The sequence below is a fragment of the Ambystoma mexicanum genome, chromosome 12 (genome assembly GCF_040938575.1).
Source record: "Ambystoma mexicanum isolate Mex_15411 chromosome 12, UKY_AmexF1_1, whole genome shotgun sequence".
Taxonomy (NCBI): Eukaryota; Metazoa; Chordata; class Amphibia; order Caudata; family Ambystomatidae; genus Ambystoma; species Ambystoma mexicanum.
The window spans coordinates 590,785,835-590,809,852 of NC_090936.1; the positions used below are offsets into that span (position 1 = coordinate 590,785,835).

Consider the following 24,018-nt stretch of genomic DNA (forward strand, 5'->3'; position numbering starts at 1 on the left):
AAGTAGTGTAATAGCCTGGGCAATACCACCATCTTCAGCAGTGCCACCCTTCCCATCATGGTTAGCAGTAGTTTGGCCCAAAAAGTCATACTATTTTCTATTTTGGACATTGCCTTCACCGTATTCTGCCTGTACTACTCCTCGACTTTATGGTATATATCTATCCCTAAGTATCTGAACGTTTCAGTCTCCCACCCTATCTGCAATATCGGCAGTGTATGTTGAGGCATCCCTACATATCTCCCTAGAGGGAATATACTAGATTTTCTTGGGTTACCTGTTAAACCAGATATCATCGCAAACCGTTCCATAACCTCTAAAATATACTGTAGATTCTCTTCGGGGTATTTCAGGTACAGCAACATATCATCTGCATACATCGATATTAAATGTTGCCCTCCTTTGGTGTCAATCCCAACCTCACCATATTGTTGTCTCAAGTACACCGCTAAGGGTTCTAAACAGCATCAGGGACCACGGACAACCTTGTCTGGTACCTCTACTCAATTGCCTTGGTTCAGATATAGTCTGCCCTCTCAACTCGAGCCAGTGGTTTGTCATATAGCAGCTGGACCCACTTAAGATATCCAGGCCCCACCCCGTATTCCTCCAGGACAGCCAGAAGCCAGAGCCATTTGATAGACTCAAAGGCTTTAACCGCATCTAGCGAGACTATCGCTATCTCTTGGGAGCTTCTTGCAGTCTGATCTATAACATGGTGTAGCCTTTTAAGGTTGTCTGATATACACCTGCCCGGGACATAACCTGTTTGATCGAGATGGATGAGTTTGTTAATGATAGGCCGCAACCTATTCGCCAATACCGCTGTGAGTATTTTGCTGTCCTGATTAAGCATCGAGTGAAGTCTATATAACCCGCAATCCGTGTCTGGTTTGTTAGGTTTAAGTAACGGGATGATTTATTGCTTTCCTGAGGGATACAGGTAATATACTAATATTAAACGCTTCATTTAGCGTTGCTAACATCGGAGGGAGCAATTCCGTCTTGTATGCTTTATAAAACTCACTAGGTAGGCCATCAGCGCCTCGGGCTTTGTTGGTGGGTAGTGTCTTAATCACATATTCTAGTTCATCTAAAGTCACTGGGGCTTCTAGGCTCTCCCTGTCTGTCGCATCAAGCTTAGGCAGAGTAATATCTGGTAACGTCCTCAGCATTTCTACTTCTTCTTCCCCATTAATACCTGCATACAGTTCCCTATAATATTCCAAAAAACATTCATGCACACCTTCCTGCGTGTCCCGTATCTGGCCATCCACACCTTTCATTTCTCTGTTTGTTTGGGGGCCTTGCTTTTGTACAACCATGCTAATAGCCTCCCTCTGCATGTTGCCTCCCCATATTTCCTGTAAATTAAGTTGCATAGTCTCTCCCAGTGTGCCCTGCATGCCTGCTGTAACTGGCCAATGACGTCACCTATAGGGAAATCCATATCTTACTGCATTTTCATTTCCACCTCACTCTCTGCCTTGTGTAATTCACTCAATATACCGCCTTGTAACGGTATCGATTTTGATATCGCTGTTCCTCTAACCACCACCTTAAATGCCTCCCACAGAGTCCCGGCTGACTTCACACTGCCAGTATTAAGTTCGAAATACTCCTGTATGTCTTTTCTCAAATATTCTCTAAACACAGTGTCTTTCAATGCCTCAGCTCTAAGTTTCCAAGTCAGGATCCTCGCCCTAGGGGTTGAAATTTGCCACATCACTATCAGTGGTGCATGGTCCGAGAGGACTATAGCCCTCTATTCTGACTGGGCCACTGCTTCCAATAGTTCTGGTCCAACAAAGATGTAATCTAATCTGGTACGTAGGTGTTGTGGGGAGGAACAGTGTGAACACCCTCTAACATGTGGGTGGTGCATACACTACACATCTTCCAATTTACAGTCCTTAAACAGGGTAATCAAGGCCTTCGCTGCTGGAGCTGGTCTATCCATGTTCTCGTCGGATCTGTCTAACCTCAGGTCTAGAGTACAATTGAAGTCACCACCCCATATAACTGCTCCATCCATATATGGGCTAATCTTGGAGTACAGGTTCTTGAAGTATACTGTAGTGTCATGATTCGGGGCATAAACATTTATAATGTTCACTTCTTTATTTTGCACCATCCCTTTAATCAGTACCATCCTCCCATCTTTATCTATGGTGGACTGTAATAACTTGAACGGGACATGTGGCGCTATCCATGTGAGGACCCCTATGGCGTACGTCTAGTATGTTGCCCCTAGGGCTACCCCTTTCCATTTTCTCATTACTACCTCCTGCTTTTCCTTATTCAGATAGGTTTCTTGAATCAGTACAATATCTATCTTCAATCTCCTCATGTACATCATTACTTTGTTCCATTTAATATAAGAATTCACTCCCCTCACTGTCCAGGACATTATCCGCAGGTCGCCCATTTTAACCATTTCCTACCCCACCCGTCTCCGCCCCCACCCTCCTCATCTTCCTCCGTGGCTTATGAATGTAGGCTTGTGTCCCCAAAATCTCCCCAACACTCATCCCCTCACCTACCTTCCCAACTCCCCATCCCCCCCCTTCCCCAACTGTTGCCCAGCTCAATCCCTGGATCTCAGGCTAGCCTGCATCTAGTCCAAGCCCGGTCTTGTCGGAACCTGGAACGCTGCTGGGGGGACCCCCTCTATTGGTGTCCCAACTAAACTAACTATGGCGGGGTAAGAACACGTCCCTCTGTCTCCCACATAACTGCTGCAATATAATACGCACAAGCCGAGCTATGTCACTATGAATCCTAGGCCCTTAACATATTTATATATTTTGTTCCACAACTACAATCTCTGCCCGGATTTGATGAGTCCAGAGGGTTATGCTACAGCTTCATGTCTGTTACTATCGTAACCACCAGCTAGCCAACTATATCGGTTTATAGTACAGTACGGGAGGAGAACAGGTTCACTTATCCTGACCACTCCGGGTATGGTCCTCCGGGCAACCCAGCGTGTCCAGCCAGCTCGCTGCCTCCTCGGGCGTCTAAAAAAAAAAAGCCTTGTTCTTATGTAGGACTTTCAGTTTTGCAGGGTACAACAGCATGTACTTGAAGCCAAATTCCCTCAGCCGTCTTTTAACCGCCACGTAGTGAAGCCGTTGTCTTTGTAACCACATGGTGTAGTCTGGATAACCTGTAACAGTCGCTGACGCCCTAGTTATCGTCCTTCCTTTGCGAAAATGTTCAAGGATCTAGTATCTTTGCGATGATCGCTCGAGGAGGGGCCCCCGGCTGGGTTCTTCTAGCTTGGGCTCTGTGCGCTCTTTCTACTGTGAACCCTTGGGTGAGCGCTCCAGCACCTGTCTCTTGTATCAGCATGTTCTCCACATAGTTCGTCGGTGCCATACCTTCTTTTCCTTCAGGCAGTCCCCCTACCCTTATGTTACTACGTCGTACCCGTCCTTCTGCCTCCTCCGCTCGGCCTTCCAAATTGCCCACCTGTTGTTGTAATATGTGAACCTCCTTAGCGTTAGCCGCGCTGACGTCGGTGTTGGTCTTCACTTTGCTCTCCAGACTGCTCGTGTGCTCCGCCAACACTCTCGCGTCTTGTCTCAGGAGGTTGACGTTCACACTGACCGCATCAATTTTGAATTCCAGTCAGGTTCTCAATTCTGTCATGGCTGTGTCAAGTTTGATCTTCCATGTGGATTTCAGGTCCACTATGGCTGCCAGGATTTCTTGATCGATGCGCGATGGCATGGTTGTGCCTCATATCTCCTACAGCCTGCGTGGGTATCTCTGGTGACTGGGATGGTTTAGTGAAGATGTCCAGCGTGGGTTGTTTCGTCTTTAGTCTTGTTGATCTTGGACGGCATCCCTGCTTCAGTACTGGGCACGGCGCACCGCTCTTGGAGAGTCTTGTGTCAGGCAATGAAGGCAGCCACAGGCAGTCCGTGCCCTGCGTGCATTCCGTTTCCCGATGTGCCCCTTACTTTATCAGCACCCCCCCCACCCCCGTTGTGGGGTATGGTGTGCTGCCTGCTACTCACTGGTATCTGCACAGTGTGTGGCCAGTGTTGCTGTGGTACATTACAAAGTTTCGTTTGTTCCACTTACTCCTCCTCCGCGGCAATGGTACTGTTGCTCGTTTGTCTAGTTCCTTCCTTAATCAGCTGTTAACATGTCTGACCACATGCTGTGTGTTCCACTCTCACTGCCAACTGTCCTGTTGGTGCTACCCTTTGTGTGTGGTCTTCAATGGTGCTCACAATGTCTCCCCTCATCCTTCACTGGAACATTCACTGCTGTGTCCTGGCAGTTATACATAGATTGTGCGCCTTCGTTCTTGCTGCTCAGCTATTTGCCACTTTCAGAACCATGTTGGCCCGAGTACTAGGGGCTCGGCTAAAAGGGGGTCATGTTATGTTGCCCCGTGTGTGTGTGCACCCTGTAGTTGGAGCTATCCTTGTGGTGCCCCCAACCCCGACCAATAGCAGGTCTGGGGACCGTTCTGGGAGGATGAGGGGGGGGGGGGTGTTTGGTCTCACCTGTCTCCTTCAGTTCGTCCCCGGGGTGACTTCCTGGTTATTCTGTGCAGGGCACTGCAGGCCACACAGGGCACTGTGCTGTATATATGGCTCTAATCTGTGTCAGTGTTTCGCTGGGTTGTTACAGTGGGCTCCGTATTGCATCAGTCCAACCTCCTTTGATCCCTTCTGGGTGCGTCTGCATTCGGTACGTTCTGCGCTGCACAGGTACTATTGCTTCCCCGGTGGTCCTATGAATCCGCTTGCATATAATTATGTCCTTTGTTAACCTCCGTGTGGTCCACACAGTGATCTTCTATGTCGCATGTGCATAGTGTTCACTCCCGTCAGCTGCCATAATGTGCTCCGCTCTAGTCATGTAGCCAAAATGTACTTCAAAGTAACAGTGTTCACGTTTTGATAGACGTGGCTTTTCGGTTCATCACCGTATCTAAATGTAACTGGAGGTGCTCCGATACAATGTATGCGTTGGTTTCTGCGAGCACCACGACTGCACAGACCCGAGTGTTGATTACTTGGCAGTCTCACGTCTCCCATCTGCAGCCCAGCCCGGAGAAGGGGCATCAGCAGCATCCACACTCCCTGCAAGGCAGAGCGCTTAGGGTCAGGCACCCACTGGCCGTCTCCAGGACCGCCTCCTCGCACGCTCTGCTCTCAGCTTCGTTCCGTGTTTAACTTGCCCATATGTCGTAGCCACACTGAAGTTCCATATCTCTGTATCTGATCTCTTTGTTGCGGCCGCCATCTTTTACTACTCGTCCACGAACGGCTGCACACTTTCCAGGCAATTTTCCTCCTTCATCCTTATGGCAATCTGTTCATGTCGCTCTCCAGACCTGCAGTATAGCTTCATGAAGCACCACATTTAATTAAGTCTATCATTGGCAACTTTTAGCATGGCTTCTGCACAGATCGATCCAGGATCAGCAGGAGCTCGTCAGGAAACACCTCTTATCCCATGGCTTCGTAGCCATGCCCCTGTTTATTGAGATGTTTATGCTTGCAGATTGGGGGAACCTGTTTTCTGTGTGCTAGTCAGGTTTTAGGTATTTGGCTTTACATGTTGCTGGAAGCCCCCATTCCCCACCACACACCCTTTTATGATTGCAATCAGTTAGTTTGGATAATTTCTGTTCCACGGACATGGATGGTGTAGGAATGTGTGGTGTAATGAATTGTGGTGAGTTTTGTGTAGTTGGTATCTGGAGAATGTTTGTGCAGCTGTTCCTGTGGTATGTGCATAGGGCTGGTCCAGTGATTGTTGGTGATGATGTGAAAATTGAGGTCTGGGGTTACTGGGATAGGTTGTGACTGAAGAGGCCAAGGTGCTGGACACCATTATCATTGGGTTTGTATAGAATTGCTGCATGTAATAATTGGTGCATTTGTATCCCTTGGCCTAGGCTTTGTTTGGTTCTGCCTTCTACGAGTGTTGGTACATTAGGCTGGCTTTGACGGCTCTACTGTGTGTAGCTGTCAAGTCCAGGTGTCCAGAGTTGTAGCACGTGCCCTTTCCTTATAACTTAATTGTGAGTGGTTTCTTCATATAACTGTCTTAGACTGTGCCTTGCCAATAGAGGTTCGTAAAGAATCAAGTTTTCAGCAAATTGTGCTCCCTGTTCTAAATCATGAAATCAAAACCCGGTGGTAAGAGTCCTTTTCCCACCCGTTAGACCCCAATCTACAAATTCCATCCCAAAAGCGGTTGCTCAAGAAATTTCAGTATTGTGATGAGGGAGAAGCACCTTGGGGATTTCATTGCTTTTGGGAGACCAGTAACACTGTTCTTGTTCCAGAGGAAAAGTTTGCATCCAGGTATTCATGAAGCAGTGACAGTTAGTAATGTGGATATTGAAGACATTGCAGAGCAGCTATGATGTTGTAAGTGTGTTACTTCAGCCCGAATGATCACTAATGATCTTTATTATCTAAAACCTTTCCTTTTTGGGCACAGTGCAGTGTCTCCGTAGTGTGCATAGTTGGCTTTCTTAGCCTTCATAGTGTCTTTCTTGTAGATCTGGAGAATGGAGATCTTGAAGGTATGGCAGTTTAACCTGTGCTGGTGCATTTTCTTTTCCCAAATTTGGCCCTGCACCTTTTTTTTTTTTACAGTGGTTATTGAGATCACTCATTTAACACCTGGCTGCACTTGTTGGTGTGTTTGTACAGTCTAGTGAAGGACAATTTGCCAGGAGCATTTTAATCATTCATTGGAGTTTCTGCTGTTCTCCTACCAGGTCATGGGGTTTAGAGGAGTCTAATTCAAGAAAAAGATCTTCCATCTTGAAGCATTGCCATTCTTTGCATACTATTGGTGATCCCTTTGTATGCATCAGTAAGGTAGTGGTGGGCTTGAGTGTTGTGAATGATGAATGCAATGTGATCCCTATGTGAAGTAGGGGGGAGTGGAGCGGTCATTGCCTTTGTAGAAGATTTTATCCGCTGCATGCCCTGCTGAGTACATGGACCCCTTCACAAGTTGCTTTAGGTGTAATGCCTCTAGCTTTTTGCTGAAAGAGATGTGCTAAAATCAAGCTCCAGTGATAAGGTTGAAGTTTCCAGTGATGGTCGGTAGTCCTGATCCACTGAGTTAGTGATTCCGTTTGTGAATTTGCCAGCAAAGTAAGGCAGACAGACGTTCATTAGGAATGTAAATTTTGTGGAATTGGTGATCTGCCAGTATGCCAATGAGGGATGTGCAGTGTGGGATTGATGTGGCTGTTGACAAGTTGGTGCTGAGTTGTTCTTTATGTATGAGGACAGTGACTCTTCCTTTTCTTCCAGCATGGTTGTCGAAGTCGACCTTGAAATGTAGTGTAAGGGCTTAATGGATGACTGCTGTGTAGTTTTCCATTAGCTTGGTCTTCTTGATGAAGATGGGGGTCTGTATTGCCCTCCAGAAGAAAGTCATAGATGTTTATTATTTAATATAGATTGCACTTCGATAAGGATGCATCTGGTCCCTTCATTCTTTTTTCTTGGGTTAGAGAGGCCGAGCAAGGGCTTGGGTGCACTGCTGGGGTAAAGTAGGGTCATAATCCCTTTGTGGTTTTCTCCGTCTCGGCTCTGTGACTTAAAGGTCTCTTTTTGTGGGAACTCTTTCCTCCATTACATTTGGAGGCAATTCTGGCGGGAGTTAAGTGTCACTTTCAAACATGCTTACTGGGTTAATCTTGGCGCTGTGATTACCTTCCTGATGCTCGTCTTCTGGGGAGCATGTGCCTTGTTGGAGGGGTTGCCCTGTTTTTCATTATTTATGCTGTGATTCTAGGTGAAGCTTTGCTCCTTGGTGGTACCTCAATGATTATATGCTGGCACAGGTGTCGGCAACCTTTGGCTCTCCAGATGTTTTGGACTACAACTCCCATCATCCCTAGCCAGCATAGTCCATCATAAGAGGGTTATGGGAGTTATAGTCAAGAACATCTATAGAACCACAAACTGCCAGCTTCTGTGCTAGGGTCATCAAGGACCTCAGATACCCAGAGAACTGCAGCAGTGCATGGGCTCTGGAGTCTCTTGGGTCCTGATTGTTAAGAGACTTATAACTTGGATTGTGCCCTTCTTGGGTGTCTGCTCTACTTCGGTGTTCCCATCCTTGTTTGTCTGTTTCTTGTAATTGTGAGGTAGTGGGAAAGATAGCTATTGGCTGAGAAGAATCATGGCCTTTCCCTCATGTGGCTTGGGCTAGAAGGGTTTCATAGATATTTCTGTTTGTCCTGGAAAGCTCTGAAATTGAGATTGCAGTAATTGCCAGCGATATTCGTCTTCAGAGTTTATTTTCCTTTCTGATTCAGTTTTTGTGAGTGCTTGTCATAGCAGCTGTTCAAGTAGGGCTTCGGAAATAAGAGTAGGACACAATCTATAGCACCATCTGGGACACATAAACATTAGACAGCTGTGCAGTTGAAAATTATTCTGAGTCAGTCAGTCTTCCCCCTACAAGTCTTTTGCACAGTCATGTGCAACTTGTTTTGTACACAGTCTGGAAGAGAAATAATAAGGCACAAAGTGTAAGCATGTAATTTGGGCTGCATTCTAGGGGCTCACACCTATTTTTACGACGGGTGTTTTGCCACGGGAGTTTTTACGAAACAGCTCATTCAAATCTTTTGGGAGGGTGGGCAAATAAAGGGTTGGGGGAACGGAATTAAAAAAAATAGTAAAATGAAAGGGGTCTTGAGGGAGGGAGGGAGGGGGGACCACCGGGGGGGACCACCCCACCCCACCCAAAAATAATTAAAAAAGCATCTTGAATAGTTTTTTCGCAAAAACTCCAGCAGCAAAACACCCGTCGTAAAAACAGGTGTCAGCGAAATTACATGGAACCCAAAGATCTGGGGACGCATATAAGTAAATTGACTGACGCCAACGGTAAGAGCAGCAACAGTGACATGGTCTAAAGCAGTTTAGTCCGTGTTAGAATCTAGGAACACGCTGACCTGAAGCACAGTCCATCAAGATAACATGTGACGCTACTGGAGAGCAAACTAGTTTTGGACCAGATCAGAGCAAATGTATACCAGCATAGTATGCTAACAGATTAACTGGGCTCCATCTAAAAGCATAAAATCTGGGTCGCTGTCCACGAGCACATTATTCTAGGGTCAAAGACCTGGGGCCTCATTACGAGGTTGGAGGTAGCCATGGTGCTATTAGCACCATAGCTACCCCCTTACCGCATACCGGGTCCGGGTTCTCGGAATGGGTACTTACCGGGTCATTCCAACCTTGAAGGACCCGGTAAGTCCCCATTCTGAAAACCATTCCCCATTCGAGCCCCCATAGGGCTCAATGGGAATGGGGAAGGAGCTAATAATGGGCCTGCAAATAGCGGGCCCGTTATTAGCTCCCTGGTCCCTTTAGCGGCTCCCGCTAAGGTCGGCTGGTAAAACCAGTCGGCCTTAATGGGACCCGCAAAGGGACCTCGGAATGCGGTGGTAAGGGGTTAACGGCACCGGCATCCTTACCGGTGCCGTTAACCCCTTACCGCCGCACTCGTAATGAGGCCAATGGTCTCAATCAGTTGCCCTTATTTCTCTGAGCTCTTTAATCTTTTCCCTGCCTCCTTCAAAGCTGCAACTGTTGTACCCTTATTAAAACACCCTCTACTGACCCAAGCATACCTGCAATGTATTGCCCAATTTCTCTCCTTCCCAATTATTCAAAAGTCTTTCAGTGGGTGGTCTGCGACCAGAACACTAATGGCCTTGGAGATGCTCTTCAATCTGGCTTTGGTAGTAAATACTTCACAGAGACTGCCCTCATGCTTGTCTCCAACCTTTTCTCTAATGTTCATCACTCAAACTCTTCTATACTCATCCCGTTAGAGCATTTTTCTGGTTTCAGCACTGTGAACCACTCCTCTCTCCTCACTCTCCAGGACTTTGGGTTTTGTAAATCTGCTCTTGCTTGGATGACCTTCTACCTGGAATGTCCATTTGTTAATATCTCTCGGAACTCCCAAACCGCTGATCACGTCCCTCTCCTCATCGCCATCCCCCAACGTTCAGTCCTTGACCCTCTTCTCTTCAACCTCTATACCTCTGTCCTATAAAGGCTTATCTCATTCTTTGACTTTCACTATCATCTTTTTGCTGATGACACTCAAACGTTTTTCTAATTGACCTCCTTCTCCCTAGCCATCTCGGAATGGATAATGAACTGTCTCACTGCAATTTGTCACTGGAGGTCTCTTGTGGTTAAGTCAGGGATAGGAGACAAACAAGCGGCCATGTTTGAACAAGATGTTTTATTTATTGCAACAAATCCCTAGATGTAGTCACTTTTCCCCAAGGGGGAGCCCCTTTCCCATGAGGCCTGGGGGTGGTACACAGCGGGAGGATCTCATGGGGAGAGACTCCCCTATGGGGACCGGAATAGACATCTAGGGAGACCACGGTATGATTTCCCCCCCCCCTACCCCCTACCAATCACCCCTCTTCACCCTACACCTGTGGGACAACCCAGTATTATATCCAACCACCCCATAAACCTGTGTAGGGCCAGTGACAAAGAATGTACTGAGATGAAGAGCGCAGGAAGATAAAAGATCGCTAACTGTAAAAGTACTGGGACGTAGAAGAGGCGCAGAAGCATAGAGAAGGCTCTATGAAACCAAGAGCCACGCCCTAGGGTTTTGCGAGGGGAATGGACCTTACTAGGAAATAAAAAAACAAAGGACTGTTTTCCAGAGCAAGCCATACCTGGACGAGCTGACATGGCCACTGGTCAAGGGCCTTTAACTTTATATCCTGCAGGGTCCCAATGGACCCATTCCTGGCGCCTCTGGCACCAAGCTCATTTAAGTGTGCTCTGCACACAGTATGCTCAAGGCACGTGCACCTAGGCCAGGTGTGGCCATACAAAAGCATTGGAAGCATGTGTAGAAGACAGGGGGAGTGGCAAGGTGGGGCCACAAGGCGGGGCCTAAAGGGAGTGGCTGGGGCCAGGCTATATAAGCCAGCCCCACCCCAATGCTGGTGCTTCGTGTTAGTCTGCTGGAAGCAGCGTAACCCTTACCGCCGTCTACAGATCCTTACCTGATCCCGTCCAGCACAAATATCTTCAGTCTCCGGAACCCATCCTGCATCTTACCTGGAATCAGCCACTCCAATGCTGGAAGCACTGCTGTCTGCTTCAAACTCTGTAGCTACCGCGCGCATCTTACCTGAGACCAGCCACGCCATCGCTGAAGCACTGCTACCCACTTCCAGCCCTGAGTGGCCTTAGCTATTCTGCATACATTTTCTTCAGCGGCAGTGCTTGGTGGTAGAGGCAGTCTCTCTGGCCAGCGCATACCCGTGTTCTAGACCTGGCTCTGGTCGGCTTTCTCACATTGATTCTTCCATTTCGGGACTTGGGCAGACGCCTGTACCGCTCTTTTGGTTTGGCTTTGCTTCCTTTCTCAGTAGTCTTCAGGATCTCGACCTTCAACAAAACAGCAGCTTCCCGTAGGCTGCCTTGTGTCTCCACCCACCACGTCGACTGCCTGGCTCTCCGGTTCTGCTCCTCCTGTGGGGGGGGGGGGGGACTCCCTCCTCTGCTTGTCTGCGCAAGCCTGTTTTTCTCGCTCTACGGCTGATTCTCTCTTGATCTGTTGTTTTTCGGTCCGCTCCCTGGGATGAAAGAGGAGATTCCATTGATCCTAGGCTTCACAAAGAGCCGGCAACAAATGCAAGTCAGAAACCAAGCTATCCACTTTAAATGGGCCCTATGCAACAGTTCCCATATAACCAACAAACATTTGGAACTTTGCAATGAAGGGAGGTGGAATGAAATTCTTACTTGGGTATTCCTTGTCCTCAGAGGGGTGCAGGGGTCACTCCCAGTGGGATCCCACTTGCTCTGTTCTCTAGGGAGGTTATTGCGTAGATGGATCACCTTCCTAGTCCCACGGGGTGGCTCACCCTTCGAAGAAGGGACGCATTCCCTAGATTCATCACTCTTCTGCCTCATGCTGAACTCTTAACAAAGGGAAGTCCTCTTTCTCCTGGCTTCCAATCCCATCCTTACCCTCCCCTCTTCCATCTTCTTCCTGCCTAACTTTATTTCTCCCTCACCCACATCTCGCAATCCTGGGTTCCTCTTTGATAGCCTCCTACGACTGCAACAATTCACCACTACCACTGCATCTACTGCTCGTATTAACCTTCTTAACATTTGCAAAATTCATCCATTTCTTACTAACCACTGTACAAATACTCTAATTTCTACTCTTGTGCTCAGCAAACTTGACTACTACTCAGGCAAACTCATTGGCCTATCTATTCTTTCCTCTCCATGAAGGAAGTCTTCAACTTTGCTACCCACACTCTGCAAACTACCCAGATCCTCCTCCACTTCTACATACGGACAACATGCTGGTTGGCTCTCCTTGCACAACTGCTCTCTTTTCAAGTTCCTTCTCCTAATCCATAAAGCTATCGGTGGTCTTGCTCCTTATTACCTTTCTTTGTATCTCAGTTTACTCACCATCTTGTTCCCTCCGACCCTCCGCTGCACTCATCCTTACCATCCCATACCCTCCATGTCCCACCGCTCGCTTCTGCTCTTTCTCCCTACTCTCCCTGCTCCACTGGCACCCACTGCCCAATATTTACTTCCTTACCCTGCCCTCTTCCCACCATCCTCCCTACCCAACCTCACCACCACCTCCAGTGATGCTTAAGTCACCCGTTTTCATTCTCATATATATTTATACATATTTAATTTTCGTGTACTGTTAGCCAATGGTAATAAACAAAGTATTGCTCCCAAAAAAACAACAAGGTGAAACCTTAGTTAGGCTAACAGTTATTTATTTGCATGCTTTCGTAATCTTCAGATTACTTCATCAGACATAGGAAGAATAAGGACTTCGGAATAGCAAAATAGCTCAAGGATTCACCGCTGCAATGTGTAATCTGTTCATGTCTGTTTCTGATTTGTTTCCTTGACAAGGAGCCTTAAACTTCCCACACACATTCCAGTTACAAAGACTTACGTGGGGCACTGAAACAACATGCAAGCAGACGAGAGGAAAAAAAAACAGTGCTGGGCTGCACTCAAAGCGGCATGACTGAATGGGGTAGTGTCAGTCATAGCATGTGCAAAACTACTGAAAACCGGTATGTTTTACACAGTCAATTGTGTGTCCATCTCCACCATGCCCACCTACGTTTAAGTTTGGGATAGGAAATGCAGCCGGTCAGTCACTTATTGGACAATTTTGTTAAAAAAATTATTCAGGCTGTTGATCACATTTTCAATATTGTGCTCCTAGAAGGCCAGTGAGGAGGAGCAACCATTAGTCGGGGATGTGGCGCCTTAGTCTGCAGCCTTGCACGTATGGGGAGTGTGACGCAAGAGTGCAATTGGAGCTTACTTGATTGAGGAATTTGGACCCAGTGACAGTCTGCCTTCGGTGATGTTAATTTTCACAGATGAGGAGCCTCCTTAGTCTACAAACATTGCATGGCGTGCGGCACGAGAGCGCAGCTGGAGCAGGTGAACGGTGGTAAGGTGACTTCACTGAATACATCTATTAATTATGTATAATCTTGGAGGTAAACCGGGTGCTGTAACAGTTTTGTACAAAAGGTTGAGTGAAGTGCGCATCGCTACAACTTCAGCGACAACTTCAACAGGTCTGAAAAGGAATGTGGGAGCCCCTCTACTGAGAAAGAACATGGGTCATATAGCTTGTTCTATGGAATTTCTTCCACTCTGACGTACCCGATTAAGCATGCTCACCATGATTCAAATTTATTACATGAATCTAAATGGAATACTTGTTTTTCTTTCAATCTGAATCATTTAGGTTTGGACTCTATGCATAACAATACTGTTCTAAACAAAATAAGTTGTACTCTTCCTATAAGAAATAACTCCATTACGATACATTAACTATGCAGATATTTCACAAGTTGCATTTTCAGACCGTAAACGTTTAGATTGGGTTATTCTGCACATTTCTTCTTGTTTAATCTGTAAGACTTTACTGGCAGAAGTGCTGACTTTACTCTCGATGAGCTACAAATTATTTCCATTTAAGAACAACTTGCTACATACTAATGATTCATGGCAACCTAAAGTTTGTAGCTGTGACGCTTGTGATACTGATCAGCACACGCTAATTGCTAATAAGCAAGTTGCTTTACAGGTTTTGTGTGGTGTTAACTCTTAACAACAAGGTTACTTGTGTTGAATTTGCATCATAAGGCCCTGTCGCCAAACTGCAAGACTGATCGTGGTTGTTGTGTGCGTTGGTGTCATCTTAGTTATTAGATGGCAACTTTAATCTTTAGTAAGCAATTTATTAATGTACTGTCCTGGAATAGCTTTCCTCATTTGCTGTACCAATTCCAATTGGATGCAGCAATTTTACTATTTCAAGAAGTGTGGGTTCAAGAATCCCCTTTATTAGATGGTTTTACAGTTGCTTAACTACTGCAGAAAAAAGAACCCAGCGTCGCCCATACGGTTGCCTGCTTTTTGCTTCAAACAACTCTTTAGAGTTTCGTAGTACTAATTGGGTGACTACCAACCCTTGCCTTCAAGCGATAAAGTTAAGTGGGATAAAGCAAGATTTCCTTTATCAGAAACTATTATTTTTATGAACGTTTATTGGAATCCTGATAAAAGTCCTATTAACTTACTATTTGAGAATATTACTAGGAGTATTTCAGCATGGTTAGAATCAAATCTGAATCGTAAAATAATGGGATCTTAACTGTTCTTGTTTACATTAAGGTTCGGAAGAAGACTTATCTATTCACCAAACACACTCTTGCATTAAGGATAACAAGTGGCTGGTTGGGGTTTCCGAATATGACCTGGCAATGTGAGGGGTCACATTCCACCCAAGGAAAGCTGGCATAACGACTCTAGTAGTTCAGTGATCGATTACGCAAATAATGTGTTCGAGAATTGTTACTCCTTTTTTGAAGTTCATTACACTGAATTGAGCGATCACTCTCCATTACATTTGAGGCTAAAGATTACTTTAAATCCTGAGGAATTGTCGAGATTTGTAACTAATTTAAACATTAATAGCTGTCTAAACCGTATAACCTGGAATGCTAAGTCGGCACATAAATCTAACACTCATTTGTTGTATACTTTGACTGTGGGTTTTCATGAGCCTTTGTCTACTGACCAGACCCTGTGGATGTTTGTACTATCTTTATCGATTTCGACAACTAAGTGTACTAAATTTAACCCACATTCCCATACCTTTTTCCTTGCTCTAATCACAAGTTTGATATCAATATATTTACCAGAGAAAGAGAGTTGAGACTTCACTTTAAATCCCTGGTTTCCTACCTTTAGTTATAAGATCTGCACAGAAAATAATTTTACTTCAGAGGTATAAAAACTGGTTGAAGTCTTAGATGTATTCTCCTCCAAAACGACTCAGAATAAATGCGGAATTGCGTTCTTCATTCTGATGCAGGTAGCTTTTGCAATATTTTGAATGATCCTTTTGAAATTCAGGAGTCGAGTCAAACAAATCTAATTGGGGAAGATACCTGGTATTCTCATTTTAAAAATGTATATGCTACCATGGAAGGATCATCTCCGTCTATCGACCTAGACCCGCAACTGGCGTTTACATTAGATGATATTCAGGGCTTGATTATGAAATCAAAGTCTTCAAGGGCATCTGGTGCAGATGGGCTTTCCAATGTTACCTTCAAGGACAAACAAATGTGGGCTTCAATTTTATTCTGTTTATTTGAGCTTATAATGACAACCAAAACTGTTAATTTGGTCTACATTTAAAAAAAGGAGACTATAGCCCTCATTGATGCCTCCAGCAAAATCTTCTCAGCTCTCTTCTTAAGGGATTTAAAGGCCTGGGCACTACTAGTAAGCGGCTGAATTGATTATTTTCAATTGGGTTTCAGAAAGGTACTTGGCACTACCCTTCATGGACATTACCTTTCCCTGCTAAAAACCCCCCAAAGCTATTAATATAAAATGCTCACTTTATTGTGCTTTTATTAATTTGACACATGCGTTTGACCGAGTGGACAGGAATCTACTCTGACGGAAACTTCTGGCTTGGGGCTGTCCTCACTCCTTGGTTGGTGTGTTACAGTATATTCACATGGACACAGCCATTCAGGTTAGATTGACCAAGACGGGAGACCTGACTAGACCAATCGAGACATTTAGAGGTTTGAGACAGGGGTGTGTGTTGGCCCCCTTTCTGTTTAACCTTTTTATTTCAGATGTGGGGGACACCCTTTCTGGAGCTAGATCTTTACCCCCTTGTATGGGTAATACCCCTATCACGTATTTAGCTTATGCCTTTGATTACACACAAATCGGCTTACATCGATAGATTAACGCTTTACAGGCTTATCTGACTAACACTTCTTAGAGGTCAATTCTCATAAATCCAGCGTACTGATTTTTTTTTTTCTAAAACCAATATTCTAAAATTAAAAGCCTCTGATTGGTACCTGAATGGCGTTGAATTGGAAGTAAACCAGCAAATAACTTACATTGGTTTTCTAATCAGTATTAATAAATCTGCTTTGGTTTTTAAAAATCTATATGGAAAATTAAAGGTTTTAATTATGCAAGCAGAAAAGATCAACTGCGCATTTTGCTGTTTTTTTCCTGCTCCTGTTGCAAAGTTTTATAAAGCTAAGGTTATTCTTACTGTAACCTATGGTGCTGGGTGTTATGATCCCACTAACAACCTTCCCTGGTTTAAACTGGAAGGGATGTTTTGGAGATCCATTTTAAAATGTTCTGCATGCACCCCTATTTCATCTATTTGTTACTAGTCAGGGTTACCTTTACTTGATTGTTTTGTGAACTTGAAATTGTTAAGCCTTTTTAATACGTTTTCTAATCCTCCCAAACATTCCTTATTCTGTATTAGTACCCGGCGCACCAATGCAACGGGAAACACTGAATGTGGATTGGCTCAATTGCAAGCCTTACCATAGTGTAATCCCTTTGACGAAACGGCGTGCATCTCGCGCCATCTCCCTTACCTTGTTCACTCGCCGTGATCCGCCGCCATTTCTTCTGATGCACTCGCAAATCCAGCAAGCCTGGGCCAGCATGCTGAAGCTTCCCTAATTGGCAACGCTCACTTTAGAACAACATCCAGTCCTTTCCCTTTCATTATTAAACATTTTCAGGCTGTCTGCTAACTGCGCAAATGTTGGCCCACAGAACCGAAAACCTTTCCATTACAGGAGATCTTTCAGTAGAGAGTGGCTCCAAGACAGCAACATGGAAACTGAAGAAGGATCAACCACCAGTGCAGGCTTACAAAGCAACCTATACTGGCAGACATATTTCAGTAGCAAATAAAGACGTGGATGTATTAGAAATTAATAGATGTGAGCAAACCTCAGTGTGCAACAAAATGGGCAGTTGACATATTCAAAGGCTGGCTTACACAAAAAGGATACTCAACTTCTTTTGCGATGCAGCCTCTCAACGTCTTCTACACTAATTTTATGCCAAAGTGTGCACTGTACATGGACTAGAATACCAGCCGCAAAGTTTCATCTCTCTACGATCCGGTTTAACTCGTCACCTGAACAATCCACCTTTCAGCAGTAATATCACCATAATGCAAACTAAACAATTTACTGCTGCCGACAATATCTTCATTGCCATTATCAAGACTGCGCTGCAACGAAAGAGACAAGGCTCAACATAAAGCACCAATAACCCCTAACTATCTCTCCAAGCTACGCTCATGTGGCATTTTCAATACCGCATTTGCAGAAACATTACAGTACAAAGTATGGTCCGAATTGCAAATCCATTTCGCAAGAAGAGGACGTGAAGATTTTCGTCTGCTCCCACCTAATACTTTTGAGGAACTGGCAAGCAATATGCCACATTCACATTCAATGAGTTAACCAAGAACCACCACAACTTATTTGGGTGACCCCAAAGTAACCTTCGAGGAATAATGTACGCTATTCCTACCGATCCGGAGTGTCCAGTTCAATTGCTCCTCCTCTGCATTTCCAAATTACCATCAGACGCAACCTGCTTTTTCTTTAAGCCCCTTCGGTTCATCCGCAACCAATGCAATGATGAACAAATTTGGTACACCAGTTGTCCACTAGGTAAAAACACTCTTGGCGCTTTCATGCAACTCATCAGTGAACGTGCCCATCTAAGTAACGTATATACCAATCATTGCATTCAAGCCCCTGCAATCCAACTTCTTTCCAATGCTGGCCTGGATACCGGAGAAATAATGTCAGTGACTGGACACAGAAATGCCTCATCTATTTCCAGTTACTAGCAACCCCAACCCACACAATGATATGCTTGGTCTTCCATTCTCCACCAGGGCCATACCCCACAATACATACCGACCAAATCTGAATCTACACTTACATTCCACAATGAAACGGCTTCTCTCACAACCCCTATTTCTTCTTCTTATAATTAATTCTCCACCATTATGTCCAACGCCTCTAAAGATAACAGCAACCCCCAGTTTTGTAATTGCTCTTTCACTTTTCATAGCAATGGTCAGTTTAATGCAAAATGATTTAATGCTTCTCCATTAAAACTTGCACAGTATTTTGTTCACCATTTTCATACACAAATGTTTAAATGAAATGTTCTGTGATTGTTCAATTGCACATATTGTTAAAATGCACTGTAATTTTACTTATCCCCTAATTTGTTCATTTTTACACACACTTATGTTAAAATGTACTATTCTTCCATTGTTCAATTTCATATAGTAGCAAAAATGTATTAAACTTCCGCAGTCTTCATGCAGCCAATGTTTTTTTAATTGTATCATCACTTTATGACCATATAATGCTGTCACATAATCTGCTTGCATATGTCTCTTACCGTATATCACATTATTTCCTAAATCATTACTACGAATAAACTTGGCCCAAAATGGTGACCTGTTGATCCGTAGTAATGAAGCAGTATGCATGTTCTAGTCTTTCCAGAAGTAACACGTACTGCAGCGGCCACATTTTCAAATGGCACATACAAATGCTGAATGAAAAAAAAAAAACACCTCCATTAGTATCCCGGGGCGTTAAATCCTGGAATACTAATGGCAATAAGCCCCTCGCCAGCGGGCTATTACCGCTTAAGGTAATACCCCCTGGACATACCTTAGGTGGTAATGGCCCGCTGGCGAGGGGCTTAATAGTATTAACCTAGCTCAGGATGGCTATATTACTTTCGAGCTGCCGCCCTGTTTTTTATATTCTCAAAATGAGCTATCTGATATGACTTCTTCCATGGATATCCTGTCTTCCAGACCAAATGAAATAAAAAAACAGCAGCTACGCCAAGCAGATTGGTACAAAACCCAAATTGATGTTTTAAAATACAACCTCTTTACCCAGATTGGTCTTACAGTGAAAAAAATGTAATTGTGTCCCTATGTATCATACAAAATGTCCATTCATGAGACAACAGTTTTTAAGATTTCGTTTTAATCTCTTTTTAACTCACTAAATAATTGGTGCAAGACTAAAAAATCCTTGGAGATCGTTTTTGAAGAATATGTCCTGATCGTACCAAAACTTAAACCTTGGAACATCTGTTTATTGATTGTGATAAAATGCACTTTGTAAGACATGTATTTTTCTAAATGTGTACATGATATTGATGTCTTGACAATTAAACATTTCTGGTATATCATTTTAGACAGTAACCACATTTCTTTAATCATTGCAATAGTAAGATTTTATAGAAAAGGGTTTTATAAATGTAAGTGTGTTTCTGTCTGTATTTTTGCACGTATTAACTATGTATAATTTAAAGTACTCTTATAAATAACTTGTTTGTATTATATGTGAAAGGTTTGATCCAAATCTTATCACATTAAATAAATTAAAATAATAAGTTAAAGGTCTTGCACACCGTGGGTTTCAATGTCTAATATGCCCCCGGACCTTCTTGTTGCGGGGTGAAATTAAATGGTCTAATACTCTGGTAAGGGAAGTGAAATTCTTTACTAAGTTCCAATGACAAGGTATATACATCAGGCAAGTCCAAGGGTAAGTAAGTAGGAAGGTACACAGGAGACATCCACCAACCTCCTCTCTCACAGGCTGCTTCACTCCAACTGACCTTCATGGAGCTTACAGGGGCGCTCACACCACAACATTCCATAGGCATAACACCAAAGCAGGGAACACAAGACACAACACATCTACCGCCTCAACAGAAACCAAGATAAAGCTACAGAAAGAAGTGCAAGGGTAAAATACACAGGGTAATGCAACCAAAGTATGAAACAACACCCTGGCCACCTCCACTCCAAACCCCGCTCACTCCATTCCGAAGAACAAGGAGACATGCCTCATGCTCCCACCAACATAGTCCCTTCAACGACCTGCAAGACGTCCAATCCACTATCCAATACACTCATAACCTGTAGCAGGCCAACCACAGACACTCAAACCAAGGAGCCAGCCTTAACTCTCATCACACCAGCATTGCCACACGATCCCAAAGCAACACCCTCATTCATCCTGCTACCAACAACTAGAGTGTACTGAAACACAGCACACCCTTCATCTTCTAGTATACTAGAACAAATGATCAAAGCTCAAAATGCACAGAGCACAGGCATCCACTCCGTGCATGGCAGGCAGAGAGGACCATACCCTAAGGTACCAGCGTCCAACTCCCCAAGACACGGGCGGGAAACCCCCTCAAGTGCGATGTCCAATACCCCAATATTTGTGGCACCTGTGGCAGAACACCCCTTTAAAGCTAGCGCTGGGGTCCAAACCCCAAAATCTGTGGCAAGGGTGGCAGAACACCCCTATCAAACTAGTGACCGGTTTACCCAAAATCAGTGGCAGAACACCCCTATAAAACTAATGCCAGGTTCCAAACCCCAAATTCTGTGGCACGGGTGGCAGAACACCCCTATAAAACTAGTGGCAGGTTCCAAACCCCGAAATCTGTGGCACGGGTGGCAGAACACCCCTATAAAACTAGTACTGGGTTCCAAATTCCAAAAACCTGTTAGCTAGCAAAAACCTTCATCTTTCTTCCCAATGCACATCCCCCTCAACCCACACACAAGTTGATCAATTGCAAACCAAATATTGAAACATTTTTTGGAAGAAAAAAAAAGTCCATAAATGACACGCTGGTCCTGTGGAAGAAAAACTGTGAGTTACGTTTTACTAATGCATTGCTGTCACAAAAATAATCGGGTAATTCCATGGTCAAAAACATAGCAATTGCTATTACAGAAGCCATCTTGTATACCATCATCAGCCAAAACACACCCACACCAAACTTGTCATTCCCGGATTAACCATAACCAAGCAAACAGAGCTGCATGGCAGGACCTAAATCCAATCACAGGCCTCGCATCACCCACAATATCCAAGTCAATATTCTCTGTTATATACTGAAAGCTTTCGGAAAAACGCCAAAAAATCAGGATCAAGTTCTTCCAAAACCATGAGATATGTGCCCTCAGAATCCTCAATGGTAGAACCACAACATCTGTAATATGCCCAAGTGTCCCTCTAATGAGCAGATGCCTCCTCTGACGCCGAACAGCATGCAAGGCAGAGAACAAATTGCTTGCAACAGTACCTTTTCCTTTGATGACTGTGAGCGCTCACTGTCTCACCATTGTCTGTGTCCACCTCCTGAACAGCATACTTGATATGGCCATGGTGCTGTAAGGTGGCCCCTCTGATGCCTGATCCTCTAACTACTTAATCTCTCCCAGGCTGTATCTGTGCCAATGATCAGGTGTAGCTCCAGTAGCCAAAAATAATTTCAAGGTGGCCCCACTGGGAAATGCTGCTACCATATGTTCACTCCAGTGGCCAAAAACTGCAAAGTGGCCCCACTAGGAAATGCTGCTCCAGTGGCTGAATAACTATAAGGTGGCCTTGCTGGAAAATCTGCTCCAGTGGCCAAAATCTAGAAGGTGGCCCGCTGGGAACTACTACACATCTTTGTAACTTCTTTTCCAGTGGCCAAAATGCTTAAAGGTGGCCCCACTGATGCTCACTACTATTTCAGTGGCCAAAATGCTTAAAGTGGCCCCAATCTGTATGGTGGCCCCACTGGGAAATGCTGCTCCAGTGGCCAATTAACTGTAAGGTGGCCCACTGGTAAATGCTGCTCCAGTGGCCAAATAACTCCAAATAACTGAAAATGGCCCTGCGGGTAAACACTGCTCCAATGGCCAAATAACTGTAAGGCCGCCGGCTGGGATGTGCTGCTGCAGTGGCCAAAAACTGCAAGGTGGCCCCACTGATGCTCAAACTGCTCTTACAGTCGCTTCCCGCCGCCTGCTGCAACCCTCCGTTCCCTGTAACTGCTGTTGCGCTCTGGGACAGGGGTCAGCTCACCTTTAGGGGCACAGGGGCCGGTGGATGTCCCCTGTCCTGGTCTCACTGCTTACTTTCTTCCTTCAGGCACTGCTTACTCTGGACAGCTGTACGTTCCTGGCCCTTACCTCAAGCCAGCTCGTCACCAGTGTTGCGGGGTGAAATGAAATATCTGATACTCATGTAAGGGAAGTGAACTTCTTTTCTAAATTCCAGTGACAAGGTATATACATCAGGTAAGTCCAAGGGTAAGTAAGTAGGAAGCTACACAGGAGACATCCACTGGCCTCTGAAAAGAATGTAATGGCATGTTTAATTTCAAAATTATATCACTTTAATGGGGAAGATGCCTCCTTGCCTGAAATTACTTGAGTTGATTCAATGCTTTCTTCCACGGCTGCAAAGAGGAAGCAGTAGCAGGGATCAAGTGGATAGGAGAGTAGAAGACCTTTAAGAAAACCTTTAAGAAAACCTATGCATTGTCTTGCATCTCCCTCAAGTCCAGTACATCTGCCTTCTACGTCACAGGTAGTGTTGGGAGACTTCCAAAAGATACACAGAGCAATTGAAGATGGATTGGACTATGAGCCCATCCTGGGCATAATCTAGAAGCAGGTGGAGCTACTATCTGATCTGGCTTTTGACAGGGTCAGAGCCTCGGCTCTAGCCTTGGGGGAAACCGTAGCGGAACACATGCATGTACATGTCAGAGATTGGACTATTGAGTTAGCCTAGGAATGTGCTTCCATTCAATTGCACTAATGTGTTGGAGACCTTCTGGAAGAGAAAGTCAACAAAGTGTTTAAGGTTGATAAATACTCTGACAAACTATGGAAAAAGAAAAAAACACTGTACTAGTCCAGACCACTGGGTGCCCATTGGAACCCCAAGATCCAGCTGTTGTGCAAAAACAGTTCCAGTCAAAAGGGTAAGAAAAGATTTCCACAGACCCAGTCAAGGTTTCTCTTGTCACAACAGCCCAATTGCAAATGTCCTGACTGCCAAGAACAAGAGATTAGTAAGGTTGAAGTTTGATTAGTGCACGTTTCAGAGGCATGGAGCCAGATAACATCAAATCTGTGGGTCAGGCAAATTGACATGCTGGGGTACAAAATGGAGTTTTCAAAGTGCCTAGAGCAGTTTGTTCTAATTCATGCCTCAGTTGCCAAAAGAGACAGACAAAATATAGGAACAGCCATATGCCATTCAGCAACTGCAAAACAAAGATGCAATAACTGCAGTGTCCACAATGACAGTGATCTACGAATTCTGTTCAGTCCAATGTCTCATGCCCAAACATTAAGGACAATACAGACTGGTGCTAGGCCTGATGGAACTCAACAAGTTAATCTCTGGATCCCTGTTCAAATTCAAAACCCTTCAGAAGATACTCTGACACATTTCAGGAAGGGATTTTCTGCCTTCTATAGACCTGGAGAATGCATGTATGTACCCATCAAGAAATCTCACCAGGAGTTCCTTCAGTTTGCGTTGTGAACAGGCAATACTGATTCAAAGCACTGCCATTGCTCAGCAAACAGCCCCAATATGTTTTACAAAGTACCTGGCTCCAGTAGTAGCATCATTATATGGAGGTTGGATTCAAGTATTTCCATACCTGGACTACTTGTTGATCAAAGCAAGATCAGAAGTTCTATTTTCAGAAGTCA

General features: G+C 44.7%; 1 protein-coding gene across 6 annotated transcripts in view; it reads left to right on the top strand.

Annotated features, from left to right (window-relative positions):
* RAD9A (RAD9 checkpoint clamp component A) overlaps window positions 1–24,018 on the top strand; it is a 902,871-nt gene that overhangs the window by 487,827 nt on the left and 391,026 nt on the right. The window contains exon 1 of one of the 6 annotated variants that reach the window (XM_069628956.1): window positions 13,502–13,521. The exons of the other annotated variants lie outside the window; for them this stretch is intronic. The gene's annotated coding sequence lies outside the window, so the exon portion shown is untranslated. Of the gene's footprint in view, window positions 1–13,501; window positions 13,522–24,018 lie in introns of those variants that run through there. 6 annotated transcript variants of the gene reach the window in all.